Source organism: Rhinolophus sinicus, linkage group LG07 (genome assembly GCF_036562045.2).
Source record: "Rhinolophus sinicus isolate RSC01 linkage group LG07, ASM3656204v1, whole genome shotgun sequence".
Taxonomy (NCBI): domain Eukaryota; kingdom Metazoa; phylum Chordata; class Mammalia; order Chiroptera; family Rhinolophidae; genus Rhinolophus; species Rhinolophus sinicus.
In genome coordinates, this window is record NC_133757.1 from 49,921,816 (window position 1) to 49,949,079 (window position 27,264).

The following is a 27,264-nucleotide window of genomic DNA, read 5'->3' on the forward strand; positions in this document are numbered from 1 at the left end:
CCTGTGGTAGGTGCCACCTTTTCCAGCACATGTAACCCCATTCTAGGGTGGATGGCTTGGTAAGCTAAACATGGGCAGATTTCAGCTCCATTTTGCTTTTTTGGCCGAGTGCCTTTGTACCACACACAAACTTTGTCACCCTACACAATGGTTTTAAAGCTAGAATTTCAATCCAGGTTTGTCTTACCCCATAGCCTGCCGTCTAGTTAATAGTAAACCACCTAATAATGGCAATGTTGAAGAATTCAACCCAGGTTTTCTGATCATAAACACTTGGCCCTTTCTGTTGTGTACCATGCAGGTTGGTTGAATTATAAATGACACTGGGGTCCCATATTATGCCATGCCTATTGCTTAGCTCCACAGGCATTATTTGCTGGTAATGGTAAAGACTTATGAGGGCTGACAAGGGGAGTTATAAACCATACATGTCTCACAACTGAGTTCTTAGTAATGTAGTTCCAGACTTGTATTGAATTTCTGGTTTCATCATCTAGTTAGCTGTATGACCTTGACCAAGTTAGGGAGAGAATACAGTACAATGGTTAAAAGCGTGGACTCTGGGGTCACATTCTGTTACTAGCTATGTGAGTTTGGGCAGTTTACTCAATGTCTTGAAGCCTACTCTGTAATACTGGCGGTGGAGTGGGGAACAATAATTGTTGTCCCAGTGAATTGTGAGAATGGCTTTATGAGTGAAATATATAAAGCACTTAGAACAGTGCCTGGCACATAAATATGTGTAGTAAATACTATTTAAGTGCTAGCTGATACTGTCCTTGTTATTGTTGGTATTATATCATTATGAGTTTGTGCTGTAAGTCAAAGCGGTTTGATTTGCTGAAACATAAATGATCATCTAAATATGGTCTCTTGGGACTATTTCTTGCCAGACTGGAGTTTTCAAAGATTATGTCAAAGTACTTGATTTAGGGACACAGGCCCCATTGAAACCAGCTCCCAAAAGAGGTTTGCTGAGCCATACGGTATTCTTCATTTATTTTTTTCTGAAATAATAATGTTTGTAGATATCAGTCTATGTTTGGAGTGTTAGCATTTAAGAATTGCATTTTCAGTAGATGGCTGTAGGTTACAGTCACTAACAATTACTCATACATTAAAAAATTTATTTTGGATCATTAGCCAACTTGGGGAGACTCTCAGAAGAAATTGCGTAATTCACTGGATAAATGGGAGTTCCTGGAGACCAGAATAGCATTATCATGGCTTGTTATATTCTTAGTCAGTACACTTACTGACCTGTTTTTAATAGTACTTTTGCTGTATTCAAAGAATAGCTCAATCTGAGAGACTCCCTGGTTGACATTACTTTGGCACAACTAACATATTACCGAGTGGCTTGCATCATCCATTTTGTTCACTGACCTTCCCTGTCTGCTTTTTCTCCCCTCCTCACTCTCGGTCCTCATTTCAGCGTGTGCCCTGAGAAGTCAAGAGTTTTGATATCAAGGCCCATAAATTCAAGCTTAAGCTTTTTACTTGAGGAATCATATTAAAGCACCTAAGTATATATGAAAAAACTAATTAACATTTCAAAAAGTAAATGATACATTGCCAATTAAGTGGGTTTTTTGTTTTTTTAAGTTTAAGTATAGTTGGTATACAATATTATATTAGTTTCAGGTGTACCATAGAGTGATTTGATATTTATGTACATACCTTATGATGTAACCACCCCACCAAGTTTACTAATCATGAGTAACTGTGCAGAATTATCACAATATTATTAACTATATTCTCCTTCACCTTTTCCACTCAGTAAGTGGTTTTTATCAGTCAGGGTCTCACTAGGAAAACAGAAACCATCTCAGGCATTTACAGCGGAAGGAATTTGGTGCAGGAAAATTATAATTCAGGTAGTGAAAGAGCTGAGAGCCAAATAGGAGATGGTGAGGTAACACAGAGATTAGCAACAGGAAGCCGCCGCCACCACCACCCTTTCTAGCTGAAGAAACACAGGGAGGTGCAATGTTATTGCACAGAATACAAACATTGTTTCAAGAAAAATAAAGAAAATTTAATTTAGTTTGTTAGGGACAAGTACAATGTGATTCATCTCCCACTCTCTCCCTCCCCACCAAAAAAAGTGCAGAAAGCCTTGTAAAAATTGCTATTTTTGAATAGGAGCTTCTCACTTTTTCTAGAAGGTTGCCAGCATGCATTTCAATGCTAAACGATAAAAGTCGTTTGTTTGTTTTTAAGCCATAAGAATTGGAATAGTATTACCTAGTTTTACATTTTTTTAGTATCTAAAAATAGGAAAAGAACACCTAGCCAAGTGTTCTGAGGAGTGATAACTATGAAATACAAGCCAGTGTTTTTCCCCGCTAATGAATTCTGTTTCTCTTTCCATCCATGAGAATGTTCTTTGAAGCAACCCTTTATGCTATATCATGTCCACAGATATAGTTGTATATAAGTATTTGGTACCTACAGGAATAGTGTATAAAGAAAATCTCTGCCACCCAGAGAAGGTTAATAAAGTTATTAAAACATTCTATTTTTTTCTGAAAGCACGAACAGACAACTTTCAGTTACTGGCAATAATTATCTAACTCTACCTGTGCCTGGGTGGATTAGGCTCATTGATGAGTGTTGGTCAAGAAATAAGCCAGTGATTTTGCTGAATGTGCCAGTTTTTGGTTTTCCCTGAAAGTAGAAATCACAAAACCATAAGGCTAATTAAACCTTGGTTTTCACGGCTCTGTTTATTTTCTTGGCTTTGAGAATGTCAGTCGTTTTTTTTAAAAATCTCCCATTTCCTTAATGTTATATAAATTTCTATTGAAAACAGAATTTTAAGGCAGATTTAAGAGATAACGTGAGATGCAATATTATTCTCCTTCAGCTTAGTTGTACAGTGCATTGGTCGTGCATAATAAAAAAGATCATGTGAGAGAGGACAGTGATAACACATTCAGAAATACAAGTTTGGAAAGTGCAATATTATTTAATGGGATGAACTTCCAAGTTAAAGGCTCAAATTCTATTTGTAACTCTGCCTCTATTCAAGTTGTGCCATTAAGGTTATGTTGCTTAACAACCTTATGACATGTCTGTTCCTCAAGCACCTCTATTTAGCTTAGAAACTCAGCATGAGGTTTGAGGTCTGTAAAGCTTGCTTTAAAGTAAAAAAACTCTCAGTACAAAGATAAAATAATATTCTTTCTCATGGACTAAATGTTAGTGTTTGCCCAAAATTCACATGTTGAAACCCTAACCTCCGATGTGACTGTATTTGGAGGAAGGGTCCTTGGAGAGGTGATAAAGATTAAATGAGCTCATAAGCGTGGGGCCCTAATCCAATACGGCTGGTTCCCTTATAAATAGATGAAGAAACACCAGAGCTCACAGCAAGAAGGTGGCCGTCTACAAGCCAGGAGAGAGCTCTCAACCACACACCAATCTTGCTTTATCTTCATCTGGGACTTCCAGCCTACAGAATGGGGAGAAAATAAATTTCTGGTGTTTAAGCCACTAAGTCTATGGTATTTTGTTTTGGCAGCCCAAGTAGACCAAGACACTCTTGATAATACATTGCCTTAAATCCTACAAAACATTCAAATCTTGCTTCAAGAAATGGCTTCCTGACAAACCTGATTATAATACTTTAAAGTCACACTTGAAGAGAAAGGAACATTGAGTGAGTACTTAACACCATTCTTTTAGATGCATTTAAAAAATTTGCTTAATAATTTAAACCTCAAAAGAACCGTAGATATTTTTGTCCTCATTTTGCAGGAAGGCAACTAAGACTTGCCAGGGTCATAGAGTTAGTAGTAAGCGGTAGGGCTGAGATTCAAACATAGTACCTCTGAAGCTTTTACATTATGCCTTCATTCCTTCTGTTTCTTTTAGCTGTACTGAGCTCAGAATGCCAGGCAGAGTGCAAAGATTAGTGCCATCCTAGGATGTTAGAATCAGGAAAAGATTTTAGACTTTCTCTAACCCAACTTTCTTGTTGTCTGGATGAGCGAACCAAGGACCAGAGAATTAGTGAATCGACTTAAGATTGTAGAGCGGATTAGTGAAATGAAGGTCAATACTGCTGATGTTCTGCAGGCCATTTATAAGCCTGTATAAATGCTAATCAGTAGTAATGAGAGGCGGCAGAAGATGTTGAATGAGAGGTTTGAGTTGCATATGGACTCAATCTAAAGCCACAAAATGAACCAGAAATTTAGAATCTTTTGTTACTTTTTGTCTCCCAAAGAATGGAAGTAACAGTTGGTGCCTAAGAAAGATGTACAGGACTGATATATGCTTTATAAACCTATCTTCATCTTATAAAACAGATTCTAAGGTACAAATAAAATAAAGTTAATGGCCAGAATACCTTTTCTCACCTTGTCACACGATGGTACCTTTTCATATTTTATGATAGTCACTGCCATGCCTTCATGGTGCCTGTCCCTCTGAAAACTTTGTCAAATGTATCCCAAATTCCATTTTTTATTAGAAGAAGCTATGTAAGCATTGATCTAAGAAATGTACTTCTTTTTACTCTTCAATTGACTTTGGATTTGAATTCCCAAGTCTCCTACTTTTGAGCTGCTTTAATTAATCTTAGGAAAGATACTTAATCCCTCTAAGTCTTCCCACCTCAACCCCAGTGGGGGAAATATATAGAATCATCTTCACAGGGTCATTGTAAACGTTAAGAATGTTTGTAAAACACTTAGGGAGCACAGAGATGAGCACATATTATGCCCAAAAAATTGTTAGCTGATATCATTGTGAGCTGTAGTACTGACCATGCCTCTGAGGAGGGGAAAATAATGTACACTTTAGAGGGTTATAAAGTGGCACTTTGGTTCCCTTCTGAATATTTCTAGATCTTTGATTCAAGAGATGAACTTCTAGTACTAATATATTTTGTCAGATATTTAGGAGACCTAAGTTAAAAGCACTGTGGATAAATAAAATAATTTTTAGTGGATCTTGGAATTGATAGAATTAAAAATGTCTTTCTAATGACGATATATCTGATTTTTAAAAATATATGATAACTGATAGGATAGAGGAACATGGATTTAAAAATCTACTTACATGCAAGTTCCATGGGAAGCCTGGGTCATAGTAAGTGAGTACTTGTCCTGTTAATAAAAGTCAGAGGAAGTAAACTAGTATTAATACATCTGGGCACCTAGAATGACTAATGAGCAATGAAAGCAATTCATATTGCCGATTAAGATTCTAGATTGAAGGCAGTTGCCATGGTAATTAAAAAAAGGATGAGGTCCCTCTGGCTGCGGTGAGTGGATTGTGGAATACATGCAAAGAAGTGGCTTCCTTGTTTGTAAGCTGGAATAAGAATGGCCATCAGTCCCGGAAGTGATGCAGCTTTCTCCAATCAGAAATCAATGCTTTCAGAGAGTCCTCGAAAAAGAAATTTCCACTAATTGAAGAGGAGGTATGTTATAAGAATTGTAGAGCTGCCTACTTAACTGTCTTCAGCTTAGAAAACATTAGTTCTAAAGATCAACTTTATTTAGCTCTTCAGCATGCAGGAAGAAATCCATCCCAAAAGACTATTAATAAGCATTCTACTCCTCAAACTGCCAAACTGAATTTCGATGATTTTTGTATAATTTTAAGAAAGGAAAAACCAATTTCAAAAGCAGAACTGCTAAAATCATTTAAGCAGTTAGATGTAAATGATTATGGCTATATTTTACACACTGTCCTTTATAAACGTTTAACAAAGAGGTGAGAAGATGACTCGAGAAGAAGTAAGTGCCATAATAAATTTGGCTAATGTAAATGCTGATGGCAAATTTGACTACATCTAGTTTGGTAAATGATATATGACAGCCAATGAGGACTATCTCAAAACTACTCTAGAAAAACTGGAGGTTGACAATAAACTGAAGTGTCAACAGTTTGGAAGCCACATCGAAGAGTCCCCTGAAAGGGACCCATCACCAGTACCAAAACCATCACCTAGAATCATAAGAAAAACTGATGAGGAAACATTCTCAAATAAAGGTGACACCAGGAGTTCTTTACTGGCAACAACCAGGAAGTTTAAAACATCTGTTTCTTTCACAGTTGCCATGGGGGCTAATAGTAACCGAACCTCAGAGTTAACTGAGCCAAACTTGAGAAAGGAATGGCAGTGTGTACACTCAAAAGCTTGCTATTTCTTAGAAGAAGACGGTGAAATCATTAGTCATCAATACAGGATGCAAATAGCTCAGCGATCCATGGTTTATCTAACAATTAAGCCGTTAAACCTGAGTCAAGTTGAAGGAAAACCATCCCAGTGGTTATCGGTTGATACTGCCTTGTATATTCTTTTTTTCCCCCCGCCTCCCCTTCCTCTCTCCCCCCACCCAAACATGTTCTGCGGCATCTTTTCTTACATTGCCCCAGAGCTCTTGCTGGGCGAAAACTGTGACGGCCCCGGATCCTGGGAGTGCCGCTCTGTAAGATGACCACTGGGACAGAGCCCTTCACAGGAAGATGCTTCTTTCCGCTCTGGCATCCATGTTCCCTCTTACATGTCCTACTAGTGCCTCATGATCTTAAAGAGGTTAACGACCATCAACCCCAGCGACAGAGTCATGCTAGAAAACCTAATGAAGGACCGATGGCTAAACTGGGGCCAAAAGGAGGAACTTATGCCATTCATGTGAGAACATGGACCCCTGGGTGACCCGGAGGATGGTGAAAATGGGGTTTGAGCGGGAGCATATTGAGGAGTCGGTGACACGCAGGAGTTACGACAGACTGATGAGCACGTATCTGATCCTCAGCACAAAAAAACCTCAGGGAAAGGTCCGCCCCATCAAAGTCAGGCCCTTCTGTGGCTTGGACTTGAACAGCCCCAGGCCTTCCCCAACCCACAAGGTTCAGCCCTCAGGCCGGAAGGCCAGAGTCTGCCACTTTTCCATTAGCCTGCCTGGAAATAGCACTCCCACACCCAGCCCAGAATCGAGCATCAGCGTCACCTAAGTCAGCCCGGAATGGAGGACCAGCTCTCGCAAACCCAGGGCAGCATCGAGAACCAGCACACACATGGAAGATTTACTCCACGCGGACATCATGATGATGTGACTGCAGCCTCTTCCTTGGGCCACAGCCAAGGCTCTCAGCGGGTGGCTAGAAGGTTCTTGACCCTTATTTTAAGCCACCTCTGCTGTTGGCCATCCACCAAGCAGCAACGTTACAAAGGCAACAAAGTAAAGCCAATGTAATGCTTAAATGGTGGACGGCCAAGGTAGGGCCACAAATACTCTGGGAAGGTCAAGCCGCTCCCCCTGAATATTAAATACTGAACCTGAAAATGCTGAGTGCCGGGGAGGCCAGTCACATGGTGCGGGTGATCAGCCAGAGGCTGGACGCAAACAGCTGCGGCTGGGAGCAGTGCAGGAAGTACACGCCGCGTGTGAAGGAATGGGGCCGGCGGCCGGGGGAGGAATACAAACTGCCCCAGCGTTCTCTGCACAGGCTTCAGGATGGTACCCGCATGTCTGTGGCCTTCAGAAGCATCGTACCCAAAATACCTGGCGAGCTTGGAGGACGGCCTGGAGCTCCCTGGGGGACAAGAGGACAAGCTGCCCTCACTGCAGGCCCCCCCCTCGCCTCCCCCCACCCCCGTGAAACTTCAGAGACTGGACTGCTGTTCCTGGGGCCCCTTCCCCCACCCCTGCTCGTTTCTTCCAGGTTTGTGGGGTGTGGGCATTTCTTATTAAAGTACTGGGTTCTTCCCAAAAAAAAAAAAAAAAGATTCTAGATTAAATAAAAATGTTTTAATTGTAATGATAGGATCTTTGGAATTAAGTTATGAACATGTGTCAGTTCTAAAATACTGTTGAGCATCTCTGTGTGCAGGAAGTGTGCTAGGTACTGGGAATACAATTTTAAGTAAGATAGAAAGTTCCCATCCACGAGCTGACAAGCCAGTATAGCATCATAATACTGTCCCCAAGTGTCTTAGTTTTTATTGCTGCCATAACAAATTACCACAAACTTTCTGGCTTAGAAGAACATACCTTTATTATCTTGCAATTTTGAAGGTCAGAAATCTGACATGGATCTAACTGGGCTAAAATCAGTGTCAGTAGGGCTGTGTTTCTTTCTAGACATGTTACAGGAGAATTCACTTCCTCGCCTTTTTTTTTCTAGTTTCTAGAGGCCATCCCTATTCCTTGGCTCGTAATCCCTTCCTCTATCAGCAAGGCCAGCAGCAGTGGGTCCAGTTCCCACACTGATTTTTAAGACTCGTGTGATTAGATGGGGCCCGTGTGGATAATCCTGGATGATGGTTTTAAATCCTCATCTCAGAGTCCTTAACTGCATTGATAAGGCACCTTCTTCCATGTAAGGTAACAGATTCAGAGATTTTGGAGGATGAAAGTGTGGCCATTGTTTTGTGTACCACACCAAGGCACTATGGAAGAATAAAAGTTGGACACCTAACCCAGTTTAAGGGTCCAGGAAACACTTCTGGGAGGAGATCAGCTGAGTCTTGAATTGGGTGAAGAAGAAATACCGAGGTGGCTGATGGGTGGGTATCAAGATGAGTTAGGTAAAAGCATTTGAGTTAAGGGGAGCTGTGTGAGTACTTATGGAAGTGTGAAATAGCATGGCTTATTATTTATTTTTTTAAGGAAGCACAAATTAGTTCAAGATGTGGTATGAGATGGTGGAATGGGGAGAGAGAAGGATGGAGAGAGAGGTTTGATTGCGATGGGACTTTGCGTACTGTACTGCAGGGTTTGGATTTATCCTGCAGGCAGTGACATGACATGGAAGGGTTTGAAACGGGAGTGACATGATCAGATTTCACTTTAGATAGATCATTCTCAGCTATGATCTGAGGGAGACGAAGACTGGAGGTAAAGAGACAGTGAAAAGGCTGTTACTTTTGTTCAGGAATCTCTCTCTATATAATTCAGCTGATTAAGTTTTTGGCTTAGATGACTGGGTCATGCCATCTGAGATAGAGGAATACAGAAAGAAAGTTTTGGGAGATATGAGGTAATAATAATTCTCTCTCTCTCTCTCTCTCTCTCTCTCTCTCTCTCTCTCTCTCTCTGTCTCTCTTGAGAGAGGAACCTTGTAGAGAGTTAACCTAAATTCTTAATTTCCTTGTCTAAAAGTGGCCGGCCATTTACTATCAGTAGGTAAGCAAAACAGTTTAGGTTGAACTGTTAGATTTTTTTTCTATTCTTAAGAGTGAGCTTTTTCCCTTTAGCATCTACTGCACATTTACATAATGTGGACTCGCCACATATTTGGCTTTCCCTGTCCTGTGGCTTTCATTTCCACTAAATGATTTAAGCAGTTGGGCCATTGTAGAAGTCTATTCCAGTTTACTTTTTCTTTCTTCGTTATGCTGTGGTGATTGAACCAGTTTCTGGCTTGCCAAGTAGTCCATTATTCAATTTAATGGACGGTATAATCCTGGCCACAGAAGGAAGTTGTTACTTAAAGATATCAAAAAAATACAGGGAGATGGTTGCTAATTGGGAGTGGAGTTTGTGTGTGAACATGGTACTTTTTCCTTGTGGTTATGCAGCAATTTAATGTATTGCATAGCTAGGGATGCAGTTATTTTGAAAGATGAGTCTGTGCTTGGCCTGGTAGCTGAAAGTATATGACATGTGCCCAAATATTTTCTGTTCACCAGCTGGACTAAGAGTTCTTAAATATACTGCTTACACAATGAAAAGTTTAAGCAGTGATTATACCTTTTCATTAGGAAGAGCAGTAGGGAATAATTATAATTTGAATTTAAATGGTTGCATTCCACTAGACAGAGTTGAAATGGTTGCATTCCACTAGACAGATTTTTAGTATTTCAAATTGAAAAATGGGCACAGTCACATGTAAAAAAAATGAAACTAGACTGCTATCTGTAACCATGTACCTAAATTAATTTAAAATGGATCAAAGACCTAAACATAAGACCTGAAACAATAAACTGCATAGAAGAAATCATAGGTACTAAATTTATGGACCTTGGTTTCAAAAAGGATTTTATGAATTTGATCTCAAAGGCAAGGGAAGTAAAAACTAAAATAAACAAATGGGACTATATATATCAAACTAAAAAGCTTCTTTCTGCTCAGCAAAAGAAACCATCACCAAAACAAAGAGGCAACCAACCAAATGGGAGAAGATATTTACAAATGCCTCTGATAAGGGGCTAATATCCAAAATTTATAAGGAACTCACGCAACTCTACAACAAAAAGACAAATAATCTAATTAAAAAATGGGCAGAGCACATGAATAGAAACTTCTCCCAACAAGACACAAAAACGACCAACATATATGAAAAAATGTTCAACTTCACTAGTTATTAGGGAAATGCAAATCAAAACCACAATGAGATATCACCTCACACCTATTAGAATGGCTATCATCAACAAAGCAAATAATAAGTGTTGGAGAGGCTGTGGAGAAAACATACATTGCTGTTGTGATTGTAAATTGGTACAGCCACTATGGAATACAGTATGGAGGTTCCTCAAAAAATTAAGAATAGACTTACCATATGACCCAGCAATCCCTCTCCTGGGTATATAACTGAAAAATCTGAAAACATTTATCCATAAAGATATATGTGCTCCAATGTTCATTGCAGCTTTGTTTACGGTGGCCAACACATGGAAACAACCAAACCATCATTCAATAAATGATTGAATAAAGAAGATGAGCTATAGATACACAATAGAATACTATTCTGCCATAAGGAAAGATGAAATAGTGCCATTTGCGACAACATGGATGGATCTTGAGATTATTATGCTAAGTGAAACAAGTCAGACAGAAAAAGTTGAGAACCATGTGACATCACTCATATGTGGGATATAAAACTGAAGGCAACAAAGTAACAAGACAAACAAAGAAACAAAAACTCATAGACACAGACAACAGTTTAGTGGTTACCAGAGGGTAACAGGGGAGGGGAGATAGTAGAAGAGGATAAAGGGGCTCAAATATATGGTGATGGAAGAACTGACTCTGAGTGGTGAACACATAATGCAATATATAGATGATGTATTATAGAAATATACACTTGAAACCTATGTAGCTTTGATGTCCATTAATTAACCCCAATGCATTTAAAAAAAAGAATTAAAAAAAACGAAAGAAAGAAAAATAGGGCACAGTTTTCTCAGAGTGACTGTGAAATGTAATTGCCATTGTGGTGGAGGACAGAAACTTTCCTCTACCCTTGAAATTTTTTTGGCTGGTCTAATTGAATAAACATGAGACAGAATTGCAAAGAGAAAAATTACCAAATTTAATTACATACATATGTATGGGAACCCCACATAGTTCAGCGAGTCAGAGACCCCACATACATGAGAAGTTCAAAGGCAGAAAGGGCAAATGGGTATTTATGACATTCTGAGGTAAGATGCCTTGCGGGCTTCAAAGGGTCATTGCAGGATGTCAGTTTAAGAAGAGCAGATTTCAGTAGCTAGAAGTTTGCCCTGCCCTATACATAGGTTGAAACAGTTATCTCCGATAATCCCTTATTACGGGCAAAGCCCCTAATTTAGATTCCTCTAGATAGTTGGTGGGGTGGGGATCCCGGGGATGGGGAGTGGGCAGAGGTTTCTCTTGAGCCGGCAGGGTCTCAATTGCTTTTAGCTCAAAATAATCCCCATACCACTGAGGCATATCATGGAGAGACTTTTTCTGAACCCCCACACCATGAAGTTCTAAGTTGATTTATATTAATTACTCTTTGGCTATATGAAGAGAATGGGGTTTGTTTATCAGGGGATCGTCTGAATTTTTACATAGCACAAGTTCACTGTAAATTCCTGGATTAGCAGCCACTGTATAGAGTCATTAAGGACCACAAATTTGTAGAATGGGATAAAAATGCGACTTATATTGATGTGATATATGCCTTTAGGGAAGATTAATGACAAAGGTCTTAATGAAAATACTGTGCTTTGCCCAGTAAACTCAGTCTCTAAGAATTGAGTTGTTGATAGCATAGTATAATTAATTTGACTATTTGATCATTTTGCAATGTATTAATTTAAACAATGTTGTCCATAAAATATTGCAAAATCTACAAATGGTTTCATTAGAGGAACTATAAAAATGAGAAATGATGGGAAAGAGTCATGAGTAGGAGGAAGGTTAGAGTTTATTAGCCTTTTGTTCTGTCTTACGCCAGCTCCTTCTGGAAAGCTATTATTTCCTGGGACATGCCTGATGTTTCAAAGATTATTATTTTAATAACCTATAGTGCTTTCTATTGCAGATATTAGAGGCAAATAACTTCATCCAGAGTAAGGAATCACTTTTTTCACCAGTGAATTACAGATGCTCTAAAACTTTCCAATATAAACACAATCCAGACTATTTTTTTATTTCTTGAAGTTTATATCTGTTGGAATAAAATAAGAGAAGCCTGGAAATTCAAAGTACCTTTTTAGGTAGCTTTTTCCCCTTTTCTTCTCTCAGAAGAGATTGTTCTTATGGGGAGAACTTTTCTATATGGTCTAGCCTTGATTCTGTGGCTTTGTTCCTTTTTAAACCAACTTGACATGTATTTAGGCATAATTTACCATACAATGAACTAAACCTGTTTTAAGTGTGCAATTAATGAGTTTGACAAGTGTATGCATCCATGAAAGCACCACCGCAACGACATACGTAGAATATTTTATCACTCCAAAAGTTCCCTTCTCCCCTTTTGCAGTTAATCTCGTCCTTCTACCTCTAGCCACAGGCCACTCTTGACTTACTTTCTGTCATTACAGATTTTGTGTGTTATTATTTCAAACTAGGATTATTTTATGTCTTTTTATTATTTTAATGGATTCCTTTGGTTTAACACGTTAGGGGCTTCCAAGGTAAAACAGTTTTCCTTCTGCTGTCTGTAATGGTCCTCTCAGCTCTGAGGTTTCCTAGGGAAAATGTCACTTGCAATTTACAGATGGGAAAATTTAGGCACAGATATACAGGATCAGCAATTTTATGGGACCATGTGAATTCTTTTTTTTTTTTTTTCCATGTGAATTCTTGCTTGAAAAAGGAGCTCATTGGAAGTCTCATGAGGGGAATGAAAATACCTATTTTGATTTGACTGTATCTGTGGGTTATAGTATGAAATCCATGTCAGCTCTTTTGTGTCTTTTATATTAGGTTCTAATGAATTTATAAAGGGTGAAAATTAAGGGTTTAGGACTTGTGTTTGAGTGCTGAGGCTGTCGCCTCTCCCCCCTTTTTGGTGACTGAATCACTGAAGGTTTTTGAAGTTTAGTTTTCTTATCTATAAAATAAAACTAAAACTTCAGGGTTGTTATAGGAATTAAAGGGAATGTATGAATGGACAGAAATCTGTTTAATTTTGGGAGAGATTATACTGATTGTTTCATCTTCATCTTGTTAGGCTCTTGACCTTTAATTTAGGCAAATGTTGGATGATCAGATCAACTTAAAAAACAACCTCTAAAGAAACATAGAAAATGTCAAGATTCTCAACGTGACTTCTCCTAATGATGAAAGAAATTCTTAGATGTTCTAAATTAAATTACAGCTGGCGGAAGTGCGAGACCGAGCAGTTAGCCTGTTAATAGCTGGGGCCAGCTGACCAAAGACTGCTCACATTCCTGAATGCATATTGGAACTTTGGATGGACGTCTGGGAGTCTGTTCCCCAACCACTGGACAGGCCATCGCATCCTGCATTTGCATGAACTTTTAGGACTGTTGCCCACCACCAAGCCAAGGGAGCACTCTGCCCTCATAACCCGGCTTTGCCTCATCTGTAGCTATGTAAATTCTTTCAAAACAACTTACATCTTTCTTCCTCCTAGTATTTGTTGTATAAACAAAGCATGTCAGCTCCAGGACAGCAGACGTGTTACCTTTCTAGCTGCTGCTGAGGGTTTAGACTGCATGCCCCAGGACCTGGTCCTTTATGGCCCAGTAAACCCTTTCTTTTAGAAAGGCTTTCAGCCATGGGAATTAAGTTTTTTGTTTAACAGTATGACTATCTATTAGAGTAAAAACTTTCCAAAGGAAGGAAGGAAGAAGATTGGGAAATAAAGAGTAGTCGATTTTTTTTGGTTTGTTTTTTAAGTGGTGAAAGAGCAATTTATTAGAAGAAAAAGTACACTTCAAAGAGGTAGAAGCGGGCCCAAGTAGAAGGCAGTGGCTCAAGGGCCATTATTAGAAGAGAAAGGATACTCCAAAGTGTTTGGAGCGGGCCGAGCAAAAGAATGGGCTCAAAAGGCTCAAAAACCAAGAGTAGTCAATTTTTGAACTAGAGAAGAAAAGGAAAAAAATGACGTAATTCGTTCTTTTAAAAATTGTATTTATTTCTGCACAGAATAAAATTACCATGTAATCTTTCATAAATTCTGTCTCTGGAATCCTGGAATCCTCTTTCGGTGAAACTATTTGACTCTGAAGTCGTTTTGATATTTTAATAATTAACCTTTCTTGTTCCAGTTGCAGGAATAGACATGTCTTCTTTAAAAATCTGCTTTATAGTCAATAGTAATAAGGTTCTAAAGATCTTCTCTACAAAGGATTCTGATAATTAATTTCTTAAACATTTTTTATAATCTCAATGAATTTAGGATTTGGTATTCATGTTAGAATTCTAATAAATTAGAATTAAGCAAATCAATCTTGAACTCTATGCATTATAGGTACTAAATTAGCAAGATGAAAATCTCAGCGTCTTAAATGGTGAGTTTAGTCCACTCACGTTGATGGCTATTACTAATATACTGTATTTCATTGCCTGAAGATGCCATCAGTTTTAAGACACCATAATTTTATGTAGCAGTTAGAAAAAAATATGATTAAACTATGACATATGCTTTAATAACACAGACTTTTTATTTTATGCTTATTAGCTGGACCACTTTAGTGAAGTCTGTTTCCCCTGCAATGTGTAGTCTCTGCCTTTATAGGTATCTCACCCAGCTGTTATCCTCCAGGAAGTCAGCTGATTGCTCTATTGTTATCAGTAATCATGCCTGGGGCATAATTTCTTCCACATGCTGATGCAATCAGATTTGGGTCTCCTTAGTAGGGGTAGTTTTGAGGCCTGGGGTTGAGGTTTGTTCTGAATCCAGGAGGACTCTTCTTAACTGTCTGTTTCCATGGTTGTCTCTGTAGAAGTCTAGCTGTTGTAAGGATCAGCTTGTTACTCTCATAGAGCTACCAGTCTCTTGATTTCTTATCACCAAAATCTCTTAGTGTTTTTGATAGTGCCTTCAGGCCTTAACTTCCTCACCCTGTGTTCCAAATAAAGTCAGTCCCCTTGGGGAGAGCTTCAAGAACTCTCTTCTGATGGTCTGCCACTTGCCCTGTAGCCCTGTAGGGAGTGAGGATAATGACCCTTCTCTTGGAATGACATGGCTGCTTCGTGGAAACTCCTGTTGTGGAAACTACCCTGTGACCAAGCTGGGCAAGCACAGTTGGGATCCCAGTATTTCTGGCCTGCCTGCTATGGTAGAACTTCTGCTCAGTGAGTGGGTGCTTGGTGTAAGAAGTGGACGCCAGGCCTCTTAGCTGCTCTTGTTTGTGTCAGAGCTTTTGCAACACAGAGATGAGGTATGAGAAATGCAGGGGGACTCCCCCCCTGGAAAGATACCCTAGTCCAATTGGGAGTTGGGGAGAGAGGAAGGGAAGCCCTGCATTCCTGCTTGTACTCACCCAGATGGGAGCTTCCGTAGGCAGGGAGGGGTGGGGAGGAGAGCAGGTTGTGACTCAGATGCCCTGGATTTCGCTGTTTTTACAGAGATGTACTCGATTTTCTTGAATAAATGTTTCTTCATTTGCTACATACTTTTAGGACAATTTCCAGATCCCTTAAATGGTTGATTTTGTTTGTTTGTTTTTTATATATTTTTTTTACAGTTGTTTTGCTGGGTGGATGGATGGTCCATAGAAATTCTCAAATTGGCATCCTAGAAGTTATCTTTGTGTTTATTTTTACCATTTTATTTTGTACTTTATAAATTACCCTATTTTTCTGGTGTGTTTTTTTTTAAATTCTGTTTTTTCCTTCTTTCTTGCTTTTCCTTCCTGAAAATGTGTTCTTTATGCCCATTTTTCCCTCTTTGGGTTTAAAAGTTGTTTGTTCTTTATGATTCTATTAATATTTACCCTTATAATTTTAATATGCATTTCTGACTTAAAGACTAAAGTTAATCAGTATCTCTACCTTTCTTTCATATATCGTAGAAACCTTAGTATAATTTTACTGCTATAATTCCTCTATCATACAAAATGATCTTTTTAATCTAGTTTTAAATTCCACTTTTTTTATTCCTCTATTTTTGTTGTTATTATTACTGGTTTTTATACAATGCTGGTTTAGATTTATCCCTATCTTTGCCAGTGTCTTTGTTCACCATTCCCTTCCTTTTAGGTTCAATTTTCTTCTTTTGAAGTATATTCTGTAGTTGTTCTTTATTTTAGGGCACGTTTATAGTAAACTCTCTCATTGTATGTTTTTGTGGAAATGTTTTCGTTTTCCCAGTATCCTTTAATGACAGTGTAGTGGCATATAGAATTTTAAGTTGACATTTACTTAATCTCAACCTTTTGATGATACAGTTTCATTTTGTTTAGACATCTAGTTCAGTCTAATTATTGTTTCTTTTAAAGTGATCTGTATTTTTTCTCATTGCAGTTAAATATATATAACATGAAATTTGCCACCTTAATCATTTTTAAGTAGTTCTGTGGCATTAAATACTTATACATTGTTGTGCAGCCATCACCATCATCTCCAAAACTTTTCCATCATCTCAAATGAGAACTCAGTATCCATTAAACAATAACTTCCCAATTTACCTCAGTCGTTGGTAACCGCTATTCTACTTTCTATCCCTTTGAATTTGACTATTTTATGACACATATGTCATATGTCATAATGAGGTATTATGACATACCTCCATATATATGAGGTATTCTCATATATGTCCTTTGTGTTTGACTTATTTCACTTAGCTTAATGTTTTCAAGTTTCATGTGTGTTGTAGAATGTATCAGAATTTCCTTCCTTATTAAGGTTGATCATATTTTATTGTATGTCTGTACTACCACTTTTTGTTTATCCATCAATGGATATTTGTGGTTTCTGCCTTTTAACTATTGTGAATAATGCTGCGATGAACAATAGTGTACAAATATCTGAGTCCTTGTTTTCCATTCTTTTGGATATACACCTAGAAGTGCAATTGCTGGATCATATGTGTATGTGGTAATTCTACTTTTAAACTTTTGAGGAAACACCACACACTTTCCCACAGCAGCTGTACCCACCATCAATGCACAAAGGTTTCAATTTCTCCATATCCCTGCCAACACTCATTTTCTGTTTTTTTTATTTTCCCCCCAATAATAACCATTCTCATGGGTGTCATGTGGTATCTTGTTGTGGTTTTGATTTGCATTTCCCTAAACATTAGTGATACTGAGTTTCTTTTCATGTGCTTTCTAGTTTCTTTCACTATATTCTCTTTTTCATGTTTCGTCTACTTCACAGTAATGTATTTATATTTAGATGTGTTTTTATTTATCGTGTTTGGATTCTGTCTTGTATAATTTTTGGAAAATTCTCAAATATCCCTTTGAATGTTACCTCTTCCCATTGTTGTTATTACCTCTCTGTGGAGCATCTGTTAGCTTTTTCATTCTTTTTTATTTTGTATTTATCTTTTTACTACTGCATCATGGCTGATTCTTCAATATCTGACTTCTGGTTTACTGATTCGTTCTTTAGTATGTCTCATGTGCTATTTGAACCTTGAATTTTAAATTATAGTTATTAGTTTTCATTTCTGGAGGTTCTATTAGGTGTTTTCAAATATGCCTATAATTTTTAGTTTTAAAACATTTTTCAAATTCTCTTTTTGGTCATTTGTCTTAAACAAATATGCTTTATAGTCTGTATCAAACCGTTTCTAGTATCTGAAGTTCTTGGGGTAGGTATCTAATAGTATCCCTGGTGGATTATTTCCTAATGTGTTTTTTGTTTATTTGTTTGTTTTTGAATAAACAAATATTTTCTTTGGTTCCGTAGGTTGCTTTTTTACCTTCACTGGATTTTTGAATGTGGGAATTCTTTGTGGCCTGGATGGGGGTTTTGTCTCGAGATATTTTGAGTTTGATTGATTTCTGTCTGAGATTATCATGTCTCAGCACAACTCTGTATTTCTGAGTTTGAGAGTGTTTACTGTACTATTTTAATAGGGGGCCAGGATGATGGTATATTTCTTTGTCATATCCCTGTAGTATGATTGGTTCCTTATAATACATGCCTTCATTGAGGACGTAGTACTTCAAGAGTCTTGCCTTTATATGAGGATCTTAGTCATAACCTTATCTTTTAATAGCTCAAAGTTTCATCTCCAGCCCCCTGATGCATTGTTTAAAATTGTGGTAAAATACACGTAAGATAAAATTTACCATCCTAACCATTTTTAAGTGTACAGTTCAGTAGTGTTAAGTACACTCACGTTGTTGTGCAACCCGTTTCCGAAGCTCTTTATTCTTACAAAACTGAAGCCTTAGGCCCATTAAACAACAACTTCCTGTTCTTCCCTCCTGCTGGTCCCCGTCAGCCACCCTTCCACTTTCTATACATAAGAATTCGACTGCTTTAAGTACCTCATATAAATGGAATAATAGAGTATTTCTCTTTTTTGTGACTGGCTTATTTCACATAGAGTAATATCCTCAAGATTCATCCGTTTTCTAGCATAGGTCAGAATTTCCTTGTTACGGTTGAATAATATTCCATCGTGTGTATATATCACTTTTTGTTTATCCATTCATCTGTTGATGGAAACTTGGGTCATTATCACCTTTTGGCTATTGTGAATAATACTATTATGAAAATGGGTGTGCACATATTTCCGAGTTTCTATTTCTTTTGGCTCTATACCCAGAAGTGGGACTGCAAATCATATGGTAGCTCTTTTTTTCAGTGTTTGAGGAACCTCCATACTGTTTTCCATAGCGGCTGCACCAGTTTACAGTCCCACCAACAATGCACAAAGGTTCTCTACATCCTCACCAATGCGTATTATTTTCTGGTTTTTTGTTTTGTTTAAATAGCCATCTTAATGGATGTCAGGTGGTATCTCTTCGTGGTTTTGATTTGCATTTTCCTAATGATTAGTGATGTTCAGCATCTTTTCATGTGCTTGTTGACTATTTGTGTGTCTTCTTTGGAGAAATGTCTGTTCTTGTTGAGTAGTAGGAGTTCTTTATGTATTTTGGAGATTAACCCCTTATCAGATATGACTTGCAAATATTTCCTTCGGTTCCCTTTTTAAAGGGAAAAGGTTGCCTTTTTACTCTATTGGTTATGTCCTCTGATGCACAGACATTTTAAATTGTGATGTAGTCCACCCTGGTGAGTTTTAAAACCCAAGCCTGTGCATTACTCAGCCCAGGGAATTTTACCTGAGGCTCTAGTTTTCAATTCTCAATTCATGGTTATGCCATAGGTGTTTGTCTTCTTTTCTTATGTGCTCAGCTGTGCATGTCAAAGATATTTATTATATTTTTATCCAACACTTCTGTTTTGTGGTAAGGGAGTTTTTAGTTTATTTGGTTTAAAGTATTGGTAAGAATAAAAGTACTCCCTGCTCTAATTAGGAAATTTTGCATGTGTGAATTAGGATATGGGCCTCTTAAAATCGTGGGATTAAAGAAATCTTAATTCATAGTTTCCCCTTCTTTGGGTAGCAGGTAGTTGCCACAGTCTGGGCAAGATGATTCGAATTTAATTTAAGCCATGACCTGGTCCTGCTGCAGCGGTGGCCAGCCTGAGGAAAGCTGGATTGACAGGATGTAAATTTCTTACCAATTATTTACAAACTTAAATAACACCATTCACTTATAAACTATATAATTATGCTCTATTATTTTTTTAATCTAACACCCACACGATAGTGTCCTAAGATAAGGATAGTGTAAGAGGGGAAAAGTCTCAATAATTTTTAATAGGGTTTTTATATGTATTACAGGCTGATGAAGAATGTACAGCAAATACTGAGAGGATATATTCACTCTTTCCCATGATGCCCAGACAGCTGAAAATATGTAGCCATTTGTCCTTGGGCCTTATTGGATGTGGAATACAGTGAAGTCTTTTTTTGGATCCTTTGATTAGCTCATAACAACATTGGCCCATGAGGTAGACTTTTATTGCTACCTTTATCAAATAGAAAAAGCCTTTAGGCATGAGCTCGCAGAAGGTGCAATACTTAGTTTCATTACTTCCAGAGACCTGATAGCCATGGAGTTGCATCCCTCATTGCTGAGTTACAAATCTTTGCTATTCTTGAACTCTTTGGTCAGTTGTTTTTCCAGATGCATCAACCAAAAGTTGGAAATATGTGGTGCTTTGCAAATTGATGATTTCTTTCTTTGGATATTGTAATGAAGGATCTTGAGATGGGGAGGTTGTTTTACATTATCTGGTTGTGTTTGTTGTAATCACAAGGATCCTTAAAATAGGGGGGCAAGAGATGAGAGTTAGTGGTAGATGTGACATGAGCCGAGGAATGTAGGAGGCCCCTAGAAGCTGAAAAAGGTAAGGAAACGGATTCTCCTCTCAGCGTTTCTAGAAGGGACCGGCCCTGCTGAAACCTTGACTTTATTTAGCTCAGTAAGACTCGTTTTGAATTTTGAGCTCCAGAACTGTAAGAGAATAGTGTTGTTTTAAGCCACTAAATCTGTCGTAACTTTTTCCAGAGACAATAGGAAACTAATAAAACAAGGAAGACCTGACTTATTACACCTGTATGGTAAAGGCATTGTAGTGCTAATAAAATATTTGTATTTTCTGAATACTTTCATTTTTGGTTTCAGGAAAACTTAGCTAACTTTTGTTCTTAAATTTTAGACATCTTCATAGTTTTCTATCCTAACAGTTAGATAACTAAGATTGTCTAGTGTCACCTTCTATTTCTAATAATGACGTGAGAAGTAGCTCAGAGCAGACAGGTTTAATTAACACACAAATAATCCCATGACTATCATGCGAGGTCTGACAATTAAGTTAATGAACTTGTAATGATGTTGCTAACCTTTTTTGATATCAGAGGGATTATTCATTATGAATTTGTACCAACTGGACAAACAGTTAACCAAGTTTACTATTTGGAAGTGCTGAAAAGGCTGCATGAAAAAGTTAGATGACCTGAACTTTTCGCCAACAATTCATGGCTCTTGCATCATGACAATGCACCAGCTCACATGGCACTGTCTGTGAGGGAGTTTTTAGCCAGTAAACAAATAACTGTATTGGAACACCCTCCCTACTCACCTGATCTGGCCCCCATGACTTCTTTCTTTATCGGAAGATAAAGGAAATATTGAAAGGGAGACATTTTGATGACATTCCAGACATCAAGAGTAATATGAGGACAGCTCTGATGGCCATTCCAGAAAAAGAGTTCCAAAACTGCTTTGAAGGGTGGACTAGGTGCTAGCATTGGTGCATAGCTTCCCAAGGGGAGTACTTCGAAGGTGACCATAGTAATATTCAGCAATGAGGTATGCAGCACTTTTTCTAGGATGCGTTGGTGGACCTGATTGTCAGACCTCACACATTACCAAACCAATGCCTTCCTTTTTGTTCTCGAGTACTAATGTGATTGCTTACTGTTGCTTCAACACCAAGGAGTAGAAAAAGATTAACTATTAAAAACTAATAATTTTCCTCATCACTGACATCTAAGACTCTTCTGTTTTGAGCAAATATAGGCTTCTTTCAGAAGTAAACAGATTTTAAAAGCATAGTGAAAAGAATGTTCCCTTTAAATGTTTAGCCAGTAAGTTTCACAAATACAGCATTTCTTTGATACTGATTAATGATTAATGCAGTTGTTAAATTTCCTGCTTAATTCTCAAATTGTATCATGGGAAAGCTTTGTGAAAACTGCCATGTATTGGTAATTATTACATGAAAAGATGTTCAACCTTGATATGTGAAAAAAAAAGTTTATAAAATGACTAGTAGTTTTCTTCTCCTATATTTGTAGGTAAATCCTCTCTGACTGAGACTTCCTAGTGTAAGAAACAGGGAAAGGACGATTTTTTCTTTTTCTTTTTTTTTTTTAAGCTCTTTGGAGCCTAAGTCATAATTTGTAACCAGGGCCTGGGGGTCTTGTACCCAAGATTGTCCCTAATGTCTCTATTGCCCAGTGTAAGTCTGTTGGCTTGTTTGATTTTTATCATTCAACACTCAGTTGTTTGAAAACGACAAATACTGTGTCATCTCACTTACACGTAGAAACTCAAAAAGAGGAACTCACAAACAAAGGGTAGCACAGTGGTTTCCAGGGTCTGGGAGGGGAGAGTGAGACAAGATGGGCTGTAGTCCAAGGGTACGGACTTCCCGTTTTCAGATGAATACTCGTAAGTTCTGGGCACCTAATGTGCAGCACGGTGACTACGGTTAAGAACACTATTATAGATTTGAAAGGTGCTAAGAGAGTGGATCTTACATGTTTTGACCACAAAAAAGAAATGGTAATTATATAGTGATGGGGGTGGTAACTAACAACTTCTGTGGGGTTACATATTTCACCATACATAAGTACGTCAAATCATCACATCATGTATCTTAAAGTTGCATAATGTTATATGTGAACTATATCTCAATAAAGCTGGAAAAATAAAAGACTTCTGATGTTAACAAGCAATATTTATTCACTGCAATAAAATTAGAAAATACAGTTACGTCGAAATAAGACCCAATGTTAGCAGTTTGGTGTAGATCCTTCCCAACTTTTCCTGTGTATTTTAGTTGCTAAACTGTTTTTATCACAAAGCATTACATTGAATATCTTTTCATGTGACACATATACCAGAATCTTAATATGTGGCAGTTTTTCATCTAGCTTAAGTTCAGAATCTAGGATCAGACTGTTTTGATTCTGGACTTTTCAACTTAGCACTTATATAACTTGGTAAATAAACTTTATTTGTAAAGTAAGGATACATGATAGGATTATTGAGAAGATTAAATGAGGTCATATAAAGCATTTAACACAAAATCTGGTACACAGTATCAGTTAATAAATAGTTACTATTTTCACTAAAATATTCTATTACAGAAATGTATTATAGATAATGTAACAAATTCCTTATTGTGGGGAAACTTTCTAATGTTTCACAGCTATACAAAAAATGGAATATTTAAGCAACTTCTTAAATGCCAAGAAAACTTATGAGGTATGGAGCTGAGGAATTGTATCTTGGTAAAAACAACGCCCATATAATCTTTTTTTATTTTTTAATAGAGTGATTAGTCTGTCTTATTAGGTTGGTGCAAAAGTAATTGCGGTTTTTGCAAATTTTTTTTTTAACCTTTTAAACTGCGATTGCTTTTGCACCACCCTAATATTTTATAGGAAAATACTTGTAAAATAACATACTGCTATAGTTTGTTTATACTGTATCTCTAGTACTGATTTATTTCACTGTTTATAAGTTGAATGTAGAATATGGTATGTGAAAAGAAAAAATGTTTACTTGAGTATGTTATTTATACAAGACACTGAGGTATATGATAACAAGTGCATGAGTAGACCTATAGTTTTAATTCTCTCTTTGCCAGGTGTGTAATTTTGGACAAACTACTAATACCATGAGTGTGCAGTTTCTTCTGAGTAAAATAAAGGAATTGGACTAGGTCAGCAATTTTTAAATTTTTGTAATGTGCAGATCTTTTGAAAGGGACAAATGCTCCAGGTGTTGATTTAAAGTACATTGTTGTTTTTAATTATATACTTAAGTATAGTGTGGACAAACATAAAGCTAAATAGAAGTTCCTCTGCTACATCCATGTAGAGCCCCAAAACCAAAACAAAAATACAAACAAAACTACAAAACCAACATATTAACATTAATATGATGAATGATAATGGTTTGCTGAAACTAAAATGTTGCTTCCAGTGTGAATATGTTACTGCTTGCTACCCTGTAGGTTCTTTGGCTTTAGGCTACCTAGAATACTGTACACAAGGTGCACAAAATGGTAATCTAATTCTCCTAACCCAGTTCTATTAAAACTGTCTTTCATGTAGCGCATCGCAATATCATTGGGCCTCCAATGGCTCACCTGTATTGCCTGCCTCTCTGCTTTTCTCATTAGCCTGGGATAGTGAGGGAAACTGATGACTTCCTTTGTTGGTAAACACAAAAGTGGGGGCACAAATATCCTGGCAACACTCAATTATGAAATATTCATTCATATGATCCAAATTTTCACAGATTATCAGTGATCAAGGCACAAAATGTAAAACTTCTTTTAAAGAACTCCTAAACTCTTGAATAGATAGCCACGGATCTGGGCTGTGGTCCATCTTGAGAACACCAAACTAGATTATTAAGATGCTTGTATGATTCTGTGACTAGGAAGCTGTTCCTGTAAGTAATGATAGCAATACATGCACACATTCCAGGGTGTCTCACTGTCTTAGATAAGGAAAATGTATTTATGAAGCTAAACAAAATTAGAGTATTTTTTAAACAAGCAACTAAAAAAATCATACCATCTAATCGCTGTAAATGTTTCTCAATAGGTGGTAACGTTGCTCCCGAAAAGACAGTTGGCCATATTTGGAGACACTTTTGGTTGTCAACAATTGGTGGGGGGCAGCGATGCTAGTGGCATCCAGGATACTTCCAAACATATTATAATACACAGGGTAGCCATTCACAATAAGGAATTATCTAGCCCAAAGTATCAGTAGTGCTGAAATTAAGAAAACCTGCTGTGTAACCAACCCAAGGGCAGTTTTAGAGATCAAGAGAGCAGCATGATCATATTTATAAGAATTTTATTGGAAGTACAACATGCCGTACAGTCTATTCTATAATATAGACCAGGACTGTTTAAAATCAAGTATTTGTGAAATAAATGCTAACTTTAAGAAACTTTTTTTAAAAACGGGTCTAGGAACAAAATAATGGAAATATAGAGTGACTCAAGTTTTCTTAAAGCAAATATGGTTTCTATATTTTAGTTGCAGGTGTTGTTACCTAAGAAAATCATCCTTATTTGATTTGTCTTACAGTTTTTCTAACTTTTTGTAAACTATTCCTGTTGCACGATTGAAGTTGAAAGAATAACCTTTTAAGTTGTTCAAGATAATATCAAAATGATGCCTGAAATATGAAAATCTACCTACCTATCTTGTGTAACACTTTATCGAATGACAGCATTATCATGTTTTCAGCACTGGGTCACTCTTATAATTTTTTGTGTTGTTTAGCTTTTGTTTTCTTTACTTCATATATAGAAAAATTTCAGAAATGTGCAAAGTAAAGAGAATAACCCATGAACCCTGACATACCCATTAACTAGCTTCAGCATATGAACACTTTGCCAATCTTGTTTTATCTTTCCTCTCCTCACACTAGCTTCCTTCCCAGAATTATTTTAAAGCAAATCGCAGACATCATATTATTCCATTCATAAATATTTTGTAACTCTGTTTTAAAATGAAAATAGAGAAGGTATTATCTTGGGGTGGGGCTGTTGGGGAAGGAGAATTATAATAAGTCTTTGGAATGGAGGCTTATAGGACGTAAGTACGTAATCCAGAGACTTCTGTATAGTAGGAGCTCTATTTTATATTATTGAATTGAAAAATCTAATATAAATGATGTGTGAAGTAATATTACAATTTGAATGTGACACAAAGACAATTTACTCATTTTTAAAAATAGTCTTTATACCACCTTTAATTTTAGCATTGGCTTTCATCGTAGCTCAGCCCCCACGGCTGCTCTTCTTTTTCCTCCTGGCATTTTACTAATCCATGTATTTTCTTTTGGCCCTTTCCCCAAGTATATACTCATGACACCTTTTTCGTGGGAATATGTTACTATTTTTGTTCCTTCCCCTTAAATATTTAGAATTTTTAAAATTCTTAAAGCTAATGAAATGAATTTTAAGCGAGTGAATGACATGAAAAGATTAACATTTTAGAAAAATAATTATGCTTGTGTTGTGGAGGATAGATAGGAGGCAGGGAGAATAGGATTGGTTCAGGCCAGACTTCAAGTTATAGAAACAGATGGATTTAACAGCTATTTAAGAGCTAGAACCCATAGTGTTTGGTGACTAAAGGAAGGAAGGAAGGTGGGAGGAAGGAGTTAAGAATGACGGCTAAATTTATAATTTTGACAACTAAATGATGGTACCATTTTCTGAGAGAAGGAATGCAAGGACAGAGCAGGATTGTGGGGAAAATATTCTTCTATGTGATTTCCTAATTTGGTGAGTGGCATAGAGGAAGAATCTTCTTTCAATTCTTCTCATGGTGTCCTAGTGAAACAAGAAATGTTTTACTTGAGAAGTACTTTGGACATTCATTTCATTCATCCTTTTTAACTAGTTTATGAGAAGAAATCTGTTGGGCTACTGGTACTCACAGTTCTTCACTGCATACAAGTTTTGTGTATGTTATTATCTGGATTTGTTACCTGACACTCACATGCCTGAGGTGGTAGACAAGATGCCTTGAAGGAAATAATAATCAAAGTTGAGCACATGTTGTAAGGAAGTCCTCCAGGCTTTCATCCACTCACTACTTGTGTTTCCCTAAAAATAAGACCTAGCTGGACAATCAGCTCTAATGCGTCTTTTGCAGCAAAAATTAATATGAGACCCAGTATTATATTATATTATATTACATTACATTACATTACATTATAAAGACCCGGTATTATATTGTATTGTATTGTATTACATTATATTATACAAGACTGGGTCTTGTATTATAGTACAATAAGACCGGGTCTTATATTAATTGTTGCTCCAAAAGACGCATTAGAGCTGATGGTCCAGCTAGGTCTTATTTTTGGGGAAACAGGGTAATTGTTATGATTAAGAGGCTACTGGATGTTTGATTTACTTTCGTGATAGAAGCCCAGGTCCCGAGGGAAAATGACCCAGGTGATTCTTGTATCCTGTGCTCCTAAGTTTATTTTTTATTTTTTGAAAGAATACTGTTCCACCATGAAATTGTCCATGCTTGGCGAGGGGTCAGTGTACTATAGGTATTAAAAAACTTTCAAAAGTGATATAGTTAAGGTTTCATTTATTCAGTAGTTAAAATTGGTTTATTTCTAAGCAGTTTATTTTTAATTACTTTATAAATACTTAAATTCACATGGTTAACAATACTTGTTTTTAGTAGATCTTTGACATCTAAGATATTTAGGTGGTAACTCTTCACTCATTTCTGTATTATCTTCATAAA

General features: G+C 37.1%; 1 protein-coding gene and 1 pseudogene across 1 annotated transcript in view; both read left to right on the forward strand.

Moving 5' to 3' along the window:
- Positions 1–27,264, forward strand: part of MCU (mitochondrial calcium uniporter) — a 182,996-nt gene that overhangs the window by 52,713 nt on the left and 103,019 nt on the right. The window lies entirely within an intron of this gene.
- LOC109454803 (EF-hand calcium-binding domain-containing protein 7) lies at positions 583–6,458 on the forward strand (annotated as a pseudogene).